Here is a 20,667-nt window from a genome sequence, read left to right on the forward strand (position 1 = left end):
TGATCCCTGGAGAGTGAGGGAGGCTGGAGATAGGGAGGAGCTTCGAGAGCCCTGAGAACCTGGAGAGGGGGGCACGGAGAAGGGGAAGCCTGGACAGTGGGGACCCCTGGGATCCCCTAGGACAACAAAATGGAGAACCTGGAGAGGGGGAATTTCTGGGAATGCAGCATCCCGAAGGCGAGAATCAGAGGAGAAGGGACCCTTGAGACCCCGAACACTCCCATTATCTCCAGGTAGAACCCCCAGCATCCCAGACAGGGGAGACTCTCTGAACCCTAGAGGGGGGAAACCAGAGAAGGGGAAATCTTAGGAGAATTTTTTTGGGCTAATCTTCATATTTTGGAGTATTTTTTAGGTGAATCTCAACTTTTTTCATTTTGGGGGGGCAGGAGTCTTCTCACTATTTCTTATAGGCTTTTGCCTGATCTCGATGATTTGGGGTTTTCTGGGCTGAGTCTTGGTGGTTTGGAGGTTTTTATGGACACAGGAGGCCTGGTAAGTTCTAGAGATGGACTTGGGCAGGAGGAACCCCCAAGCCAACGCGCTCAGCCCTTGTTTTCCACCTCATCAGGATTTGTCCTTCCCAAAGCTTGGGCGGATGGAGGAGGAGGCTGCGAGGAAGAGGAAGATGCCTTGGGCCCCCCAGGCAGGTGAGGAGGAAGTCAGTGTCCCTTTGGGCGGGGGTTGTGCTGGCTCTGTCAGCCCAGCATGGCCCCGGCTGCAGGACAACCCCGCTGGCGCCGCCGTCCTGCCGGGGCCAGAGTTGGGGGGATGTCCTTGGCCTTCCCTGTGGGCCGGAGGCAAATCCCCTGCCTGTCCTTCTTGCTTCCTGCCCCAGGCCCCGAGCTGAGGACGGAGAGCCCGGAGGACAAATCCCCCCGTGAGACCCTGGTGGGAGAGGCCGTTTTGAAGGGCTCCCCGGCGCAGGAAGGCAGCGGGGAGGAAAAGGGCCGGAGATCCCCCCGCAGGAGGGGCTCCAAAGCCATCCCAGGGTGCTCTGAGGAGGAAAGAGCCAGCCTGTGCCGGGAAGGCGGCCGGAGCTTGAGGGGGAGCTCTGAGCTGGTGGTCCCTGAGCAGCCTCCCAGCAGAGAGAAGCCCTTCAGGTGCTTGGAATGTGGGAAGAGCTTCAAGAGGAGCACCAGCCTCCTTACCCACCAGCACATCCACACTGGGGAACGTCCTTACACGTGTGGGGAATGTGGGAAGAGCTTCAGTGACAGCTCCACCCTTCGCAAACACCAACTCATCCACACTGGGGAACGGCCCTACACATGTGGGGAATGTGGGAAGAGGTTTCAGACCAGCGGGAATCTCCTCCTGCATGAGCGGACGCACACGGATGAGAGGCCCTTCCGCTGCACCGACTGCGGGAAGGGCTTCAAGCACAACTCCACCCTCATCACCCACCGGCGCATCCACACCGGGGAGAGGCCCTACAAGTGTGGGGAGTGTGGGAAGAGCTTCACCCAGAGGTCCGCCTTGACCAAACACCAACGGACCCACCAGTAAGGGAAGCCCCACCAGTGCCCTGACTGCGGGAAGAGCTTCAGCCGCTGCTTCCACCCCGAATGAAGCCCCTGATGGGGAGGCAACCCCTGGAGTCCAGTGACTGTCAGTCCATCCCTTTTGACCACAAAGGGCCAGTCCCCTTTCCCAGGGGCAGCTTCTTCCAAGAGAACCCTTCTTGAGGGGAGTGTGGAGATTCCTGCCTTGGCTGGGGACCCCCCAAGGTCACTGCTGGAGGTTGAGAGCAGAGATCTCCCCACCAGCATTGGTCTGGGGGAGTTCCATCTGTCTCTAATTAAGAATTTCTCGTTTTGTGCCAGCTTGAGTAGAATTGCTTCAACAATTGCTTTAGTGTAGAGCACTGTCCTATCTTATCCTGTACTCCTGGTAGTTTTAGTGTATATATTGTGCACTAAGTAATTCTGATGAAGATCTTTTGTCTGATCATTTGTATCCCTAAATAAATTCCGTTTTATCAATAGATCTGATTTGCCATCAATAAAACCTAGGGGACCAAAGTGATTCAGTCACACTTCTGTAATTCCTCTAAACTGAAACTGTTGGCATGATCCAAGGTTGAGATTGGATCCAGCAGCCCCCAGCACCGTACAGTAAGTTGGGAGCTCAGAGGGGCCACCCCCCTTTCCCAGCCCTCCTGTGCCCAAAGGCTCCCATGGGACCGTTTATCCCACCACACTACCCCTGCTCTTTTACCCTTCTCCCTGTTCCTCCCACTTTTTCATAGTCCACTCAATCCCCAGCCCCAATTAGGATCACTCTGGGGGTCCCAATCCCCATTTTTCCCTCCTCTCTCACCCCTTCCACATCATCTCCCCACTCCCCAGCCCTCTCATGCTCAGTTTGGGGGTCCCACCCTCCTCTTTCCCCACTCTCCTGACCTCTCCCACTTATTTCCCATCATTCTCAATGGTCCCCCCCTCCACTTTTGGGGGGTCTCACTCCCCTCCCACTCAGTTTGGGGTCCCACTACCCCTTTATCCCCTATAGCCCCCCCTTTTCCCACCGACCTCCCCCTTACCACCCCCAGCTCACCTAAGAGCTCTTCGCCCAAAGCAGCTGGGGAGGCTCCCAGCACCACCAGTGCCCAGAGAAGTCCCCCCAGAAAAGGGGTTGGGTGGGTTCCTGGGTGGGCTTTGAGTGTGTTTGGGGGTCCTCGGGGATCTCTAAGAAGGTTTTGAGGGGTTCCCAGCACCTTTTGGGATGAGCTGGGTGCCTACTGAGGGGCAGGTGCCCTCCCAAAGCCCCCCCAGAGTGGGTTTACACGGGGGGAAACAGGGGAGTCCCTATTGCCGATCCATCCCGGAGCCAGTTCTGCCCCCCCAAACTCAGCTCCACCCCTCGTTATCCACCCCCCCTCCCCCACTGCCCCCCAATAACCAGAACTGGGGAGAACTGGGAAGCTTTCCTGGGATCAGGAGTGGCAGCAGGTGAGGGGGGGACACACGACCCCCCAAAATCCTCACAGGGACAGGAGGGGTCCAGGCTGGGCCCGAGGCGCTGGGGAGGGGCTGCGGCCGCCGCCGGCTCAGGAGCTCTGTGGGGAGAGAAAAGGGGGTGACAGCGGGGTGGGGGGTCCCCGGGGGGGCACAGACGCTCTGGGGGGACACACGACCCCCTGGGACCCCCCTCACCTTCTGGCGCAGGTAGAAGCCGAGCCCCAGCGCCAGGGAGACGAAGGCCAAGAGGAAGCCCCCGGCCCCTCCTTGGCAGCAATTGCTCAGGCTGATGGAGCCCGGCAGGGCCGGGGCCGCCGGCGGTGTCCGATCCCGGCAGGAAGCGGGGAGGGCCCGGCGGGGTCTGAGAGAAATAAATCAAGGCAGAGCTCTCTCTTTCTTTTACCCTCTGGGCAGTGACCATCAAGACCTGTCCCTGCTTCACAGCAGAAGCTCCACACACCTCAACAAAGTCTGTGGAAGAATCTACTCTATCAAAGTTGGCCCTGGGCTTTTATGCTTATCCAGTGATGGATCTCCAGTCACATATTCCCAGGCCAGTGAGCAGCTGATCTGTCAAACTCTGCTTCCAAAAGCAGCATGTGTGTTGGAAGGTTGGGGAACCAGACTGGGTTTGGCACAATTCAACACTAAACCAACCCCTTGGCACCAGCAGTAACTCCCCACAGAGAGCTTGCAGTGCTTGCATTCTCTGATGAGATTCTTTTCCAGGCAGAACATCCTGCTACAAGGGGTCTGTTACCACCCACCCCAGAAAGGGGGGGGTAACCAGATTCTTATTAATAAATTCCTTGGGATGGATTAGAGTGAAATGAAACTAAATAATCGGTGTTTGAAAACATATATATGTAGGGTTTAATTTAGAACAATTTCATTTCAAAGGTAAACAGTTATGTTGCCATTTTGGGTGTTATCATCTCTATCTCTCATCTACAGCAATATGGCATAAAGAGAACCTTTAGGGAAAATGCATAAGGGAGAGAAAGAAAGACAGGATAAGGGTAAGGGAGAGTAAGGGAAAGCAAAGCTGAGAGTGGAAAGATGTCTATAGTCACTGCCCACGGGGTCCAGCGATGGAACTTGGGAGTTGCAGCTTCCATGTCTGTCAGTTGAAGTGGTGGCCTTGATCCGTTGGGGGTGGGGGAGGGAAGCCCCCACACTCCAAGAAGTTATGAGTTATTATATCCATGGATGGTGTCCCGGGCCATGCCACAAACCCCCAACATCTCCTGGGCCTGCGCAGAGTTCCTGTGAGGGGCCTGGGAAAAGGGTTTTTCCTGCCTTTCAAGATTTGTCGAGGGAGGGATGGGCTTTGATGGGCCATCAGAGGTCTAATGCAAAAGTCCTGCAGCTGTATTTTATGCCACCCTTTAGCATAGTAGTTTACACAGACCTAACCTTATTACCCCATTTGATATCAAACTTTCTAAATTCCTTTAGCATGTTTAGACTTCTTTGCAAGGTAGAATTGTAGAAAAACACCTCTATTGAACAACATCACACCCTAGGCCTGGACAACAAGATCCCACAAGAGACAAAGCAACCTTCAAGCCCAGAATTTTGGAGGCGCTCCAAGGACTGTACGTGCTGTGAAGAAGAGAAAGATGAGAAAGAAGGGGTCCCAAAGACCCCAAACCCAATTCTCCAAGGGGCGTGTCGGGGGCAGAACTGGGCAGAACTGGGGGGTGGAGAGTTCTGGCATTGGACAGACCATCTTCTAAAACTGTAGAACCATTGCCTGGGAGGGCGCGTCGTGCGTGTTCCCCTGGGCCTGTGGGCCTGATTAAAGGACCTGCTCTTTTGAGCTGATCTCAGACACTGAATTGGCCTGGAGTTTTCTCTCTTGAGCTTACAGGATTAACTAACTGGGTGGCTTTTGCTAAATGCACATCCCAAGGTTTGAAGGTCCCACTGCCCATTGCTTTCAAGGTGGTTTTGAACAGTCCACTCTGCCATTCCACTTTCCCAGAGGCTGGTGCCTGACAGGGAATATGATCCATCCACTCCATGCCCAGCTCTCTGGTCCAGGTGTGCACAAGGTTGTTTTGAAAAGAGTCCTGCTGTCCAACTCCAGTGTTTCTGGAGGGCCGTGTCTCCACAGGACTTGCTTTTCCAGGCCCAGGATGGTGTTCTGGGCAGTGCTGGGAGGCACAGGGTGTGTCTCCTGCCATCCAGGGGTTGTGTCCACCATTGTCAGCATGTAGAGCTTGCCTTGGTGGGTTTGGGGAGTGTGCTGGGATCAATCTGCCAGGCCTGCCCACATCTCTAGTTCAGCCATCATCCCCCACCCCACAGGGGCTTTACCCTCTTGGCCTCTTTGATGGCAGCACATTTGTGAGGAGCAGTCAATCCCTTCCTACTAGAGAAGTCCAGTCCCCTTTCATCCAGGCAGGTTCTTCTAACACAGCCCTTCTTGGGGTAGATGTGTGGAGATTCCTGCCTTGGGTGGGGACGCCCTCCAAGGACACTCCTCAAGGCTGAGCAAAAGAAATCTCCCCATGAACATTGGTCTGGCTGAGTTACTTCAGATCTCTACTTAATAATTATTTCTTTTGACTAACTTTAATAGAATTGTTTCAATAATTGCTTCAATATAATGCACTATCCTATCTGTACTACTAGTAGTTTCAGTCTTTATACCATCTAGTAAATAATTCTGATTAAGATCTTTTGTCTGATCATTTGTAAGAAAAACTGATTCATTTCATATAAATATTCTCATTTGACCAATCATTAAAGCGTGTGGGACAGAAGTGGCTCAGTCACAATTCTGTAATCCCTTAAATTGAGTTTGTTGACAAAATCTGAGGCAAAGATTGGATCCCTTATTCCTTGGGGCTTCACAGTGTGACAATGGCTCCTTGATTCCATGAGGTTGCACAGTTTCCCAGCATTCTTGGGCTCCATAAGGCCCTACAGTGTAGCAATGGCTTTGGTAAAAAGTATCACTGAGATTTCCTTAGACTATGAGCACGACATTTTCATCTGCAAAAAAAAAAGTGAGTGCTCAGAGATCTCCCAAGATGGGCTTTAAGGGTCTCAAGCACATGAGCACTAGAGAGGGGCTAAGGAGCTGTGACCTCAATGGTGTGGAGACTGAGGACAGCACAGAACAGCCCTCAGGTGGCTTGAAGGGAGGATTTAGAGAAGGTGGATCCTTTTGTCATAGCAGAAAAGAGCACGAGAAAGAAAGAATTAATGGCAAGTGCAGCTGGGGATGTCCCGAGTGGACATGGGGAAAAAGGAATTTCACTCCAAGGAAAACGCTGGGCTGGAACACATCACCCAGGAGGAGTCTGGATGAGGCCAAGGCTTTGTGTGTGCAGGAAGAGCCAGGGAGGACGCAGAGATGTCAGTGCAGGAAGGTGCCAGCCAGGTGGGGCAGCCGGGGGGATGACGACAGCCTGCAGGGAAAGGGGCAGGGCATGGACACCATAGGACAGCCTGGGCTGGAGAGGAGACAGGGAGGGGGAGAAGCTGAAAGGCCCTGACACAGCCACCTTCTGCAGGCCTTTGGCCAGGGCTGCTGTCTGTGCCCCTGATGCCAGGAGGAGGGGAGTGCCCCTTGCAGCCCTGGGACCTCATGGCCTCCTTGTCCCTGCTCAGCAGCCTGGAAGGTGCCACCCCATGGTCCTGCCCTTGGCATTGCACATCCCACATCCCAGTGCCCCAGGAAGAGCCCTGAGGAATGAGGCAGGGACAGCATCTGCCTTCCCAGGGGCTGAGGGTAAGGGCTTGTCTTGTTAAATTAAGGGAACAAGTCAAGGTTTGTTCAGCATCAGAACCACCTTTCCCTTGCTTGTCCATCCTTGTCATCACTGTCTGCAGTTTTCTGCTCTAACTGGAACCTGGGGACATGGTCTCAGTTGTGTCCCTCAGTGAGATTCATTAGCACTAAAGGAAACTTTAGTGTTTCAATCTCATTTTGACTTCTTGAGAAGTTGTTTGAACTTCCTCTCAGGGACTGAGTCTCAGGTAAATAACCTCAACATCCCCTGAGGGTCATGAAATGCCTGGGGCTGTTGCTGCGCTGCTGGGCTGGGCTCCTGGCACACAGGGAGCTCCTGGCAATGAAGAAGAGCTTCAAAGAGACAGCTCTGCTGGTGAGCAGCTCCTCTGCACAGCCCAGCAGGGCTGAGGGCACTGTCTGCAGCACCAAGGGCAGGGGAGTGAGACAGAGAGAAGTTAAAGGTTGTCAGACATAGAATGATGCTGAGACCTCACCGGGGGAGAATTTTTAACAGACCTTGGCACAGGAAGTCTGGTCATGCAGGGCAATGGGACTGCAACTTTTGGAGGCATCTGGGAAAGCTGGCACTGCCCACCAACTACAGATTCTGTAAGTGCAACTCTGAGAGCATCTGGAGTGCAGAGGAGGAGGACATGCTCAGAGCTTCAGCTCCCTCTCAGAATATTTCCAAGACAAAGATTTTTATAAGGTTAAAGAAATTTCCTGAGATTGTGTTTCCAGTTTCCTGCTCTTGAGGAATGGGAGGAATAAATCATTAAGAAAGTATTAATTTTGACAGGTCCCTGAGACATCTGAACTGTGAGTGCTCAGTAGGTCTATCTGAGCTTCCTAATGTGCTTTCAGCCACTGCTCTGCCTGTGGGCAGCACCAGCATCACCTCTGCTAGACCCATCAGGACTAGTCTGAGATTTCCTTTTTGCACCTGCAAACGGAATCTGACCCCTACCAGTGCAGCCTGTGGTGCTGGGGAAGGAGCTGAGTCAGCTTAAATCAAATGCCAACATAAGGACACTTGGCTGTCTCCCTGAGGTTTCCTTCCAAGCTGTGAATTCCCCTCCAGGATGGAAACCTGTCCCTTAATATATCCTTGTTATGTGAAACCCCTGTACAGAAGCACAGTGATGCTAAAACAGAGAAAATGCTGTTCAGTAGGGACCCAGCACTGGAGCTGAAGGAAGATCTCCTAGGAAATCAAAAGGCTGTCTGTGTGTGACATGGGGAGTGTCTGTAGAATACAGCTTTGACTTTGTTTAGATAAGTCCACACTAACTGGCCTCTTACTGTCTTCTTCTCCTGTGTTGGAAACAAAAAGCCAGAGGCAGCAAATGTCCAACAGCAGCTCCATGCCCCAGTTCCTCCTCCTGGCATTCGCAGACAGGCGGGAGCTGCAGCTCCTGCACTTCTGGCTCTTCCTGGCCATCTCCCTGGCTGCCCTCCTGGCCAACGGCCTCATCCTCAGCGCCGTAGCCTGTGACCACCACCTGCACACCCCCATGGGCTTCTTCCTGCTCAACCTCTCCCTCACAGACCTGGGCTGCATCTGCACCACTGTCCCCAAAGCCATGCACAATTCCCTCTGGGACACCACAACCATCTCCTACATGGGATGTGCTGCACAGCTCTTTTTCTTTTATTTCTTCCTCTCAGCAGAGTTTTCCCTCCTCACCATCATGTGCTACGACCGCTACGTTGCCATCTGCAAACCCCTGCACTACGGGACCCTCCTGGGCAGCAGAGCTTGTGCCCACATGGCAGCAGCTGCCTGGGCTGCTGGGTTTCTCCATACTCTGCTGCACACAGCCAATACATTTTCCCTACCCCTGTGCCAGGGCAATGCCCTGGGCCAGTTCTTCTGTGAAATCCCTGCCATCCACAAGCTCTCCTGCTCACACTCAGGCTACCTCAGGGAACTTTGGCTCATTGTGGTTAGTGCCTGTTTAGTGTTTGGTTGTTTCATTTTCATTGTTTTCTCCTATGTGCAGATCTTCAGGGCTGTGCTGAGGATCCCCTCTCAGCAGAGACGGCACAAAGCCTTTTCCACGTGCCTCCCTCACCTGGCCGTGGTCTCCCTCTTTGTCAGCACTGGCATATTTTCCGACCTGAAGCCCCCCTCCATCTCCTCCCCATCCCTGGACCTTGTGGTGGCAGTTCTGTACTCAGTATTACCTCCAGCACTGAACCCCCTCATCTACAGCCTGAGGAACCAGGAGCTCAAGGATGCCCTGAGAAAAATGATGACTGGATGCTTTTCAAGAGCAATAACCTGCCTCTTTTCTTCTGTACAACACTCATTGTGTAACCCTTTACTGGCCCAACCTGCCTTCTAAAGCATTTGAGAGTGGTGGGGGGGAGCGTTTCCTACATTTTTTCCTCTTTAAATGTTGTTAACACAGAAATTTATTCTCCATCTCATACCTGATTCACTCTCTCTTTGTTTTTACCCACAATTGTGTAAATGAGGGATCATTCTCTGTGTGCATTTAAAGAAAATAAAAGTTTCTGCAGCAATTTTTTTGTCAAACATCCTGCCTTTGTTATTCTGTACATGAGGAATCACAATCTCTGAGTAGAATAATGGACTTGAATTCTTTTTTCCGGATTCTCCCTCCAACAACTTCCCTGAAGCTGGAGGGCAGTGCCTGTGTGCAGAAGAGAAGGGGTAAAGAGTCCTGGTACAGGAGCACTGCCAGGGAGCAGCAGCTCTTGGCCTTTTCAGAGATGCTGTTTTTCTCCTTTCTGCTCCTTGCCCAAGGCCTGAGTGCTCTGGTAGCTCAGTCCCTGCTGGGTGTCAGTCCTGTGACCCTGGGCAGGGACAGACCCTGGGCACTGCTGGGACAGAGCTGGGCTCCTTGACATCATTTCCATCATGAAACAGGGTCCCCTCTGGGCAGTTCCTGAAGACTTTGTTCTTTTTGAAAGGTTGGTGTAAAGAACAAGGCCAAGGAATAGACTCTCCAGTCTCATTGCTTTGCTTGTTTCCCCATTCAGTCCCTGCAGTGAGAGAAGTGACTCACTGGGGTACTTGAGGGACTGAGGGCTGGGTCAGATGTTCTGTGCTGGTGGCCAGTGGCAAATGGCCTCCAAGTCCCCTGCCTGGGGCTCTGCAGCTTGTGAGGGTTCTGATGGCAGGTGAGGACTTGTCTGTAGGAACTCAGGAAGTGCAGGAGAGCACAGAGGATCTGCAGGGACAGCCCGTCCCCTCCAGTCAGCAGGGAATGGAGCCCTGGAGCAGAATCCTGCCCAGGGTGGAGTTACCAGAGATCAAGTCCTAAATCTGCCTGTGAACTGGTAAAGGAGAGTTCTGCAACCCCAGGGGATGCAGCAGGAACAGAGAAAGGACTCTGGCCAGTGACTTGTCTCACCTGCAGTGAACTCCCCTTGTGCCTCCCCAGTTCAGGGAGGGCTGTACCAGAGCCAGGGCTGGGCTTTCCAGGAGGGTGTCCTGAAGAACTCTCCAGCCCCCAGGCTGCATGGAGTGGAGCCCTGCCCTGCCCTTTGTGCCATTGGAAACAGCCCATGGTCCTGCCCAGCCTTGTTCTTGGCTACTGAGCCTTCCAGGACTATGGCAGAGGGTGGAGAGGAGTGATCCCCATCCTGCTGGGTCTGCTCCCCACCCTGACCAGCATGGCCAGTGCAGGCTCAGCCCAGGGTGCCACAGCCCCTCCCTGTGCAGAGCAGCACCTCCAGCTCAGGGCCCTGCAGGGATCCCAGGCTGGGATCTGCAACTGGCCAAGGCAGCCTGGACACACTGACCTGGGCAAAGGGATGTCCCTGCAGAAGAGCAAGGCAGCATTTCTGGGCCTGCAGAGAGGAATCCCTGACACAGTGACACCTCTTTCTGAGCCAGGACTCTGTGCTGGGCTGGGCAGAGGGGCTGGCACTGAGGGGCACAGTCAGGCTGTGCTGGGCATCTCCTGCAGGTGACACCAGGGCTCCTGCAGTTTCCCTGACCCACATTTCCTCCTGCCATGCTGAGTGTCCAGCCCCTGAGCTGATGGGGATGCTGAGACTCCTCTCTGTGCCCCAGGAGCTGCTGTGCCCTTCAGAGGGGCTGGGGCTGTGGGGGGAGTGCCCAGAGCTCTGCAGCACCCTGGGCTGGGCACTGCTGTGGGGCCAGACCAGACTGGGCTGCTCCACCCGTTGACCTCTATAATGAAACCACTTCTAATTTTCTCCTGAAGAACCATGAGAATATGTGTTGTGTCCTGAGGACTAATCTGGAACTGTGGGATATTGAAAAGGTTTTGGTGTCGGGGATATTTAGAAGGTTGGGCAGTGTCACTGGGAGACCTCTCCCAAACACTTGGAAAGACCAGAGCCATCCCAGATCTTCCTGGGGCCTTGGCAAAGGCAGACATGGAACCAGTCTGCAAACAGGGCAGCAAGAAGGGTTGGCAGAGTTCCAGACTGCTCAGGCTCAGCAGGGAAGGGGATAGGGCAAGTCCTCCTGCAGCCATTGCCAGGCATGGGAAGGACAAGGCAGGGATTGCAGAACCCCTGTGGGAGGAAAAGAAGGGAATGTTGTGTGTCCAAACTTTATCAAGGCCTTTGACATGGTCTCCTGTGATCTCATTAGAGCCAGACTACTGAGAGCTGGACTGTTGAAGTGAAACATGTGGTGAGTGGGAAGTTGAATGACTGATGAGGCTCAAAAGTCATGGCACAAATTCCTCTTGGCAGCAACTCCCAGTGACATCCATCAGGGACCAGCCCTTGACCATTCCTATGGAACATCTTTATAATGTCTCTGGGTGATGGGATGAAATGCACTTTCCACTCCTTTGTGGATGATGCCAAGTTGCAGCGAGTCTGTGAGAAACCTCGTCCAGTTAATGGTGACTTGTACAAAAATTGTGGTCAAGATGAGTGAGTGGGATAAACTTGTCCTGCCATCAGGTGCCCAGCAAGGCACAAGACAATGAAGAAAAAACTCATGGGTCAGAGGAAAGTAAAATCAAAAGGAGGGAAAAAGACCAAACCCAACGAAACCAAAGTGAAACAAACACAGAATGACAGAATATGTGGAAGTGGAAGGACCCACAAGGATCATCCAGTCCAACCCAACTCTCCCATTGCCATCTGCCCCCACCCCAGCAGGCTCTGGAGCAAAGCACGGCTGAGGTCCAGCCCAGCTCTGCTCTGACAGAAAGAACCTGCAGTCAGGGACAGAAAGAGGACAAAATCTTGTTTAACCAGCCTGAGGAATAATGGGATCAAAGACCTTCTGTATCCCTGGTCACTTGAATGACCCTGTGGATCAGGTTTGGTAGCAGGGAGGGGGCTGCAGGTTTCCCTTAGGGAAGAGGAGATCAAGAGTTGACTCTGTGTCAGAGAGAGCCAGTTTCAGGTGGCTCCAAAATGGACCAGCCAGTGCCCAAAGCTGAGCCAAAAAGCAATTCCAGAGGCACCTCTGTGATAACCCTTTGGAGAAAGGATAAAATCCAGGGTGCTGTAACCCAGAGAGGAGTGAGAGAAATGGGGGAAAAACAACCCTGCAGGCACCAAGGAGAGTGGAGAAGGAGGAGGAGTGAGAGAGAGCCTTGGTGGGCACCTGGCAGCCAAAAGCCAACCCCCAGCCCTGAGAGCCACAGCTCAGCCCAGCACAAAGCTCCTTTAGGTCTGGAGGTTCTTTGCAGCAGCTTTTTAGCAGAGCTGCCAGATGGGCCATCAAAGGGGATGCTCAGCTGGGTCTGAAATCTGTGTGATCCTTGTCAGCCTTGGCTCTGTAGGAAAGAACTATAGAATCCGAAATAGTTGAATCAGATGAGACCTTTATAGGACATCTAGTCCAACCTCCCCACAGTGAACAGGTTTACGTTCAACTAGATCAGGTTGCTCACAGCCCTTTCTAACCTGGCCTTGAATGTTTCCAAGGCTGGGGCATCTATGACCTCTCTGGGCAACCTGTGCCAGTGTTTCATCACCTTCAGTGTAAAAAATTTCTTCCTTCTATCTAGTTCAAATCTGCTCTTTTTTAGTTAAAAACCATTATCACTTGTCTTATTACAACTAAGTCTGTGCCCATCCTTCCTATAGGTATGATCTCAGGAGCTCCCTGAAAAGCCTTGACCAAACCAGCTGAGCAATGAAGAGCCCATGGACTAGACCAGGGTGTGGTGAAGTGTCCCTGGACTGCCAGGGGTTGTGGGAAAGTGCCCCTGGACTGGACCAGCTGCGCCTGGATCATAAAGGTAGGAACAATCTGGAGCGGAACAGTTGGGGAACACAGGATAATCAGTCATCCCATGAAAGCCTTGGAACATTCCCTGCCTGAATCACAGCTCAAATGGAACAGTTGGGATACAATTCCCAAAATATTTTGGAAACTCCAGTCATTCCTGACACCAGGATGGAAATTCAGCAGATCACTAAAACCAGTCACCTTGTGAGCCCACAACCAGCGGGGCTGAGAGAGGCCCTGGCAGCTCCCCAGCACCTCCCTCTCAGTGGGACACCTCTGGCAGCCTCTCCCAGCTCGGGAACCCTCCAGTTTGTGACACTCCAAAGAACCGTCTCTGATGCCCAGGACAATTCTGATCACCCTCAACAAACACTCCTCCAACTGTGACCCTTGTCTGGTGGGAAACACAAAGGGATTTGTGGGAGTGTTTCCCTGACAACAAGGAGAATTTGGGAGAGGGACCTTTCCACAGTCAGCTCTTGATGTGTCCACACATCTCTGCTGGGTGTGGGTGTGAATTGACTGTGGTGTGAAGGTTGTGATTGTGAATCTCTAATTCAGCCACTGTTAAAATTGTGGCAAATGCTATTCAACCGCTTGAAAACTGCTCAACTGGTCAATGATTAAGTGCTATTAAACTCTTTTGCCCCCTTATCTTTGTGTCTAAATCCTTTGCGCCCTGACCTTCTTGCATCCCAAGGCTCTGTGTAAATCATTCCCTTTCATAAAAATATATATAATTTTCATGATGGCCACTTCAAAATCTTCATTCTTAGCTAGACTACAAAACAACTCCAATTAGCTGTAGAACTCTTGAAGACTTGAAGACAATTCAAGGAACGGAAATAATTTGTTTTTCAGTGTTTTAATGGGTCCCACAGTGTGTTTGGAGCTGCATCAGCTGTCAGTCCAAGATGGGCCATGTCAGAACTGGTGAGGCTGGGGGGTGAGGAGCAAGGTTGATCATACAGGGTCAGTGTGGATCTCCTGAGGAGACACTCAGCATCAAGATCACTTGGAGAACACCTTTATCACCTCTCCTCTGAACGTAAAATTTTCCATAATTGAATTAAAACAAAAAAAGTACAAATTTTGAAGACTTGTTTTGAAATTGCCTTGAAGACAATTAAAGGAAGACAACGAGATCCTGAGGGATTTCTGGAATTTAATGAGCCCCACAGTGTGTTTGCAGCCCAGCCCATGATCCTGAGGTGCTGAGAGAAGATTGAAGCAGCTGCTGAAGAAGTCAGAAGCCAAAGTGCAAGTGCCTTGAAGCATTGCTGGGCCCCACTGAGGGCAGGCACTGCCAAAGCCTCCCCAGGGACTCCTTGGAGCAGCTCCTTGGAGGCCAGGAGTGCAGGCAGACAAAGGCTCTGGGCAGGCCCCTGCAATGCTGAGCAAAGCCTGCCTTGGTTTTGTGGAGCACAAAGGCCAAGGCCTGAGCCCCAGGCCCTGGCCCAGCAGATCCTGTCCCTCCCGGCTGGCTCAGGGCTGTTTGGGGGGCACTGGGATGGGAGGGGGAGGAACAACAAAGGCCCAAAACTGGGCAACCCCTGCCAGGCTGCTGAGGGAGGGGCGAGGCAGAACCCAAGGGCAGAACCTGCCAGGCAAGTTGCTTGTGGTGGCCTGAGTGGCAGAGGCAGCTGCCAGAGGCAAGGGGACAAAGGCCTGGGTGCCTTTGGGCCTTGCAGCCCTGCCAGAGCCCTTGGCCATCTCTCCTGCAGGCTGTCCTGCCCTGGCCCTGCTGCTGCTCTGGCCTTGCAGGCTGCACACACCCCTCCTGCTTTCCCACCCCCTCCCAGCAGCATTTCTAGACCCTCCCTGATGTCTCTGCACCAGCTCTGGCTGTTCCCTGGAACACAAAGCCATGGGCTGATCCTGACTCCCTCTGGGTGACCTCTTGCAGTACAAGGGTCCCCATTGAGTGACATTTCTTTTTCCTCACCTTCAGTCTGAACCTTCCATGCTACTCTTTGTGGAGATTTCATTCTATTTCCAATATCGAGAAAAGCTCCATCCTGTCAGATCTCCTCTAGACCCTCTCCAGTTCTTCCTCATTCCTCCAGAATGGGGAACCTCACAGACAGACAGACCAGTCCAGATGTGGTGACCCCAGGGCTGAGTCCAGGGGGGTGACAACTCCCTTGTCTGGGTGCCCACACTCCCCTCAATGCAGCCCCATGTGCAGTTGGCCTTAAATCAAGGGGTCATTCTGATTCTTTGTAATGTCACGGAATCAAGTGGAACTGTGACACTGCAGGACCTCATGGAACCAAAGGAATGCAGGGACACTGTGGAATCTCATGGAACCCAGGGGCCCTAGTGACAGTGAAGAGTCTCATGGCACCCACTGTGCCTGCCCAGAACTCCATGGAATCAAGCAGAGCCGCTGCCTCCCCCCCGCCGCCGCACGGACCGGAGTCGTCGGCTCTGCCCCGCTTGGACACCTCTGGAGTCAGCGTGTTCTTGGGCAGCACAGCTTAGATCAGAGAGTTTCCCACATTTTGCTTTGCCCCCTCTTTTCCCCTGGTTTTCTTTTTTGTTCTTTTTTCATTCAGGAGGAAAAGGGGGAAGGGAGGCAGGTGTTTTTATCTGTTTACAAAAGCGAATTAGGGCAGGTGGAGAGAGGAGAGGCAATTTCTCTCTCTGCTGTTGCTTTGAACTGTTCTGTTGGTATTGCTGGTTTTGCTGCTATATTTCTTGTCAGTAAATTCTTATTTTTTTACTTATACCTCCTTGTATTTTGTCTCCCTGTATTGGTGGGGAATAAAAGGGGAGTGAGTTCATTTGATTGGAGTTCCCACCCCAATATGTGTCTTTAAACCATTTCAAGGGCTCCCTGAAATTTGGCATCATACACACAGGATTTGAAAATACACTTTGTCCCATTGTACAGAGAGATAATAAAGATGTTCTATAGTGGTGTTCAAGGCCTGATCACTGAGAGATTTCATCAGGAAGTTGCTGCCAAGAGGACTTTGTACCATGGATTTGATTTGACACTCTTCATTCAGCCAAATTCTGACCACCACGTCTTCCACTTCTTCAGTCCAGCTCAACAATCTGGCCATAAGGAGACTACAGGAGACCATGTCAAGGGCCTTGATAAAGTCTGGGCACAGAACATCCTCTATTCCCTCCCACAGGGGTTCTGCAATCCCTGCCTTTTCCTTCCCATGCCTGGCAATGGCTGCAGGAGGACTTGCCCTATCCCCTTCCCAACCTGAACTGGAAGTCTCCCAACCCTCCTTGCTGCCTTGTTTGCAGACTGGTTCCATGTCTGCCTTTGCCAAGGCCCCAGGAAGCTCTGGGATGGCTCTGGCCTTTCCAAGGGTTTGGAAGAGTCTCCCAGTGACACTGCCCAGCCTTCTCAATATCCCTGACACCAAAAGCTTTTCTATATCCCACATTTTGAGAGGAGTGTCCAGGACACAACACAGGTTGTCCTGATGGTTCTGGAGAATGAGAAGGGATTTCTTCCTCGAGGCCAACCCCTCCAATTGGATTTAAGTGCAGCTGAAAGGTTTCCTCAGCATTTTCCCCGGTGCCTCCCTGCCCCGAAGGTTTCTGGCCATCAGGCTGGAGCTGAGGGGGTTGGGCAGGTGCCTGAGGAGGGGGTAGAACAAGGGCTGTGCCCAACTGTGCCAGGAGGGCTGTGCTGGGCAGGGATGAGGAGGCTGCAGAAAACAGTGGCACTGGGGAGGTGAGAGGAGCAGCTGGAGAGACCTTGTGCCTGCCCACGCTGGGCAGGAGCTGCCCCAGGATGGCAGCTCTGAAGCACTCCCAGGATGTCCCTGTGAACAGGAGGGGAAGACTGGATCTGAAAATGAAACCTGGAAAGCAGAGATCAGGAGTGTCATGGTGACACTGCAGGAGAGTTCCAGCCCTGGAGCAAGGTCACAGAAGAAGTGACCCAGTACATGCAGTGGCCTCAGAAGATGCCACAGTATCCTGGAGATGCTGGAAGGGAGCCCAGCTCTGCTTCACAAGTTCCCAGGGCCTGTCCCTGCCTGTGCTCCAAGGGCTTCCACCCCCCAGGACTGTGCTCAGAGAGCACTCAGGCCTTACAGCGAGAAAGGGGCTCAGGAGGACAGTGTGGAAGTGGCAAGAGAACAGCTCTGGAATAACCAAGCGCTGCTGCTCCCTGGCAGTGCTGCTGGGCTGGGATTATTGTCCCCTTCCCCTTTGCAAACACACCCTGTCCTGCAGTGTGCTGTCCTTTAGGAACATCTGATAAGAAGGGTCTTGGACAAAGAAGGCACTGCAGGGTCCTTTATTTTGTTTAAATACTCAGAGAGCACAATTCATCATTTATACAGTGTCAGTGTCAAAATGAAAAGATGGACACTAAATTAGAAGGCAGATGCATAATAATATTTAATTGCACAGAAAATTATTGCAAGAACCCGGTGACCTCCACGAAAAACCTGAATAGGAAGGCTGGGCCAATAAGGAGTCCCATTCTGAATGCTACACACCAGAAAACAGGCACTTGATTGCTCCTGAAAAACACCCAGTCATCATTTTTCTGAGGGCATCCTTGAGCTCCTGGTTCCTGAGGCTGTAGATGAAGGGGTTCAGTGTTGGAGGCACCACCGAGTAGAGAACTGACACCACCAGATCCAGGGATGGGGAGGAGATGGAGGGGGGCTTCAGGTAGGCAAATGTTGCAGTGCTGGTAACAATAGAGACTACGGCCAGGTGAGGGAGGCACGTGGAAAAGGCTTTGTGCCGTCCCTGCTGAGAGGGGATCCTCAGCACAGCCCTGAAGATCTGCACATAGGAGAAAACAATGAAAATGAAACAACCAAATGTTACACAGGCACTAACCACAATGAGCCCAATTTCCCTGAGGTAGCCTGAGTGTGAGCAGGAGAGCTTGAGGATGTGTGGGAGTTCACAGAAGAACTGGCCCAGGGTATTGCCCTGGCACAGGGGCAGGGAAAATGTATTGGCTGTGTGCAGCAGAGCATTGAGAAAGCCAGTGGCCCAGGCAGTTGCTGCCATGTGGGCACAAGCTCTGCTGCCCAGGAGGGTCCCGTAGTGCAGGGGTTTGCAGATGGCAACGTAGCGGTCGTAGCACATGATGGTGAGGAGGAAATATTCTGTTGACATGAAGAAGAAAAAGAAAAAGAGCTGTGCAGCACATCCCATGTAGGAGATGGTTGTGGTGTCCCAGAGGGAATTGTGCATGGCTTTGGGGACAGTGGTGCAGATGCAGCCCAGGTCTGTGAGGGAGAGGTGGAGCAGGAAGAAGCCCATGGGGGTGTGCAGGTGGTGGTCACAGGCTACGGCGCTGAGGATGAGGCCGTTGGCCAGGAGGGCAGCCAGGGAGATGGCCAGGAAGAGCCAGAAGTGCAGGAGCTGCAGCTCCCGCCTGTCTGCGAATGCCAGGAGGAGGAACTGGGGCATGGAGCTGCTGTTGGACATTTACTCCTTCCCCAGGGTATTTTGATCTTTTGAGGAGAAAAAGTCACTGCTGAGTTAGACCAGGTTTCTGCAGCCAAACATTACACATCTCACAGCCACCCCACCCTCAGGCTCTCTCTCCTGACTCAGACCTCCCTGCAGCTCCCTCCCCTGAGCTCTGGCCTTTGCTGGCTGAGGAGACCATTACAAGCAGGAACTCTGTGATGGGCTTGTTGCCCGTAAACAAAGACACAAACCAACAGAGTGCCGGTTTATGGGTGCTTTATTCGGGGCCCCGGGAACCTGCGGGCTAACGCCCCAAGTCAGGATTCCGACGACCCTCGTTCTCAGTTCAGCTTTTATACACAAACAAGTTTACATGTATTCTCACGGCTAAAACAATTACAGTTTCTATAGCAACCCAGGTGCAGTAGTTTATAACAATTAACAATCATCTACTCTAATCATAAATCTGCTTAAGTTGCCTTACCCCCCTAGAAACTGTTTCACAGACCCTTACCACATCTAAGGTACAAATCGTTACGTACATGCTTGACTAAATCTTTTGATTATTGTTTCTACTTCTTCAGTACATTCTATTCCCACGAACAAGGCTGCTGCTTAACTCACTACTGTAATGTGTTGCTTTCTAGGCCTTACCCTTTTACTTAAGCCTTAGCCATTCTATTACTAAATTTAAACTGCTTTGCAACAGGCTCCCAAGGACTCCTTCTTACTCTGCTAGAGAGGGATCTTGGAATGTAGGGTGATCTCAAATTAAATGTATTCGTGATACATCCAAGAGCTTCTCAGCTTTGCTGTTTGCAATTTGCCCAAATGAAGGACTGAGCTGAGGGAATTCTTTGTGTTTGTTCACCCACTTGCACCTGACATTCCTATTGCACTGCAAGTCAAGTCTTGTGCATTCTGAGGGGCACAGGGACGGTCCCTCAGTGCAGACAGAGGAGCTGCTCTGCCCATCACTCCTGTGCTCAGCTGCCCTGTGCTGGCAGCTTGGAGCTGGAGGAGCACCACACTCAACTGTTCCCCTACAGAAAAACTACACAGATACCCAGGAATCCAAGTCCAAAGAACAGATTGACACACTCCTCACCTTTTCATCTCTCCCCTCCCAGACTCAGACACAAAACACTCATTGCAGCTGCCCAGGGCATTTCCATGGATTTAGCACTGAGGAGTTTTCTCCATGGGGATCCTGTGCAGCACAGAGATCCTATGGCAGCGCTGTGCCCTTCTGGAGGGCACCTGCAGCCCTGCAGGACACCCAGGCAAACAGCTGAAGACCCTGAAGGTGCCTGGAGGGCACTTGGGCACTTGGCTGCCACAGACACATCCCCACAGCAGCACCCAAAGGGGTTGTGTCTGGACAGGAATCTGCCACCCCCAAACCCCACACTGGCTCAGAAAACCCACTGGTGAGAACAAGGAGAGCCCAGGCAGCAGGGGATGGCAGTGAAATGCCACAGTGCTGCTACCAAGGGAGGAGGAACACAGAGAGACAGCTGGAAATCAGGGTCCTGTCCTTGCCTGGGCTCTGGCTGCTGCAGGGCAATGCACAGCCCAGCCCCCGTGGGCCTGAGGGCACAGGCTCTGCTTAGGCTGGGAAAGGAGCCCAGGCAGGAGCTGCTCAGGGAAGGGGTCTGTGCCACAGGGACAGCAGGGAGGGGCCCCCATCCCCCTGCCCAGCCCTTGTGGCAGCAGCTGCCTCTCCCTGCCTGCCTGTCTCTGGGTGAGGAGCTGTTCCTGCCAGCAGCCCCTGCCTGTGCCCAGCTCAGCTCCCTGCCAGTGCTGCCAGAGCCATCCCCAGCCCAGTGCCCAGGGGCAGCTCTGCCTGGGCAGGGGCTGCAGAGCAGATCCCAGACAACCTGTGGTGGCTGGGAAGGGGGAGGTGTTCTGGGGGGATGTGCTTCCTGAGAAGGGCCCCTGGAAATGGAGGAGGTGGAGCTGAAGCTGTGAGGATCCCTGAGCCTGCATCTGAAGGGCCCTGCCCAGCCCTGTCCAGCCCTGAGGGGTCACTCCTTCCACCCACCCCTTCTCCCCCAGCCCCGTGGCAGCTCCTTGGCCGGGCTGAGAGCTGACCCTGGCAGGCAGCAGAGTCCCTGCCCCAGCACACAGAGCCCTGGGGGCAGGACCCTGCTCTGCACCACAGCCCTGGGCACCCCTGGCTGCACCCCCACCTTCCCACCCCACAGCCAGCCCTGGCACAGGGAACCTTCTGGCCCTGGGCCTCTGAGGGGGCAGCAGCAAGTCCTGCTCTGCAGCAGCTTCTCCTGCTGCACCCCAGCAAATCCAGCAGAGCCATCCTGACAGCTCCTGCCACTGCT

General features: G+C 53.0%; 1 protein-coding gene and 1 pseudogene across 1 annotated transcript in view; one reads left to right on the top strand and one right to left on the bottom strand.

Moving 5' to 3' along the window:
- LOC127474811 (zinc finger protein 208-like) overlaps positions 1-20,667 on the top strand; it is a 1,297,692-nt pseudogene that overhangs the window by 402,042 nt on the left and 874,983 nt on the right.
- The window catches only part of LOC127474831 (zinc finger protein 271-like), a 279,141-nt gene that overhangs the window by 211,844 nt on the left and 46,630 nt on the right, over positions 1-20,667 (bottom strand). The window lies entirely within an intron of this gene.

This window comes from Manacus candei, unplaced genomic scaffold (assembly GCF_025592945.1).
Source record: "Manacus candei isolate 608988 ecotype Guabito, Panama unplaced genomic scaffold, ASM2559294v1 h1tg000045l, whole genome shotgun sequence".
Classification (NCBI taxonomy): Eukaryota; Metazoa; Chordata; class Aves; order Passeriformes; family Pipridae; genus Manacus; species Manacus candei.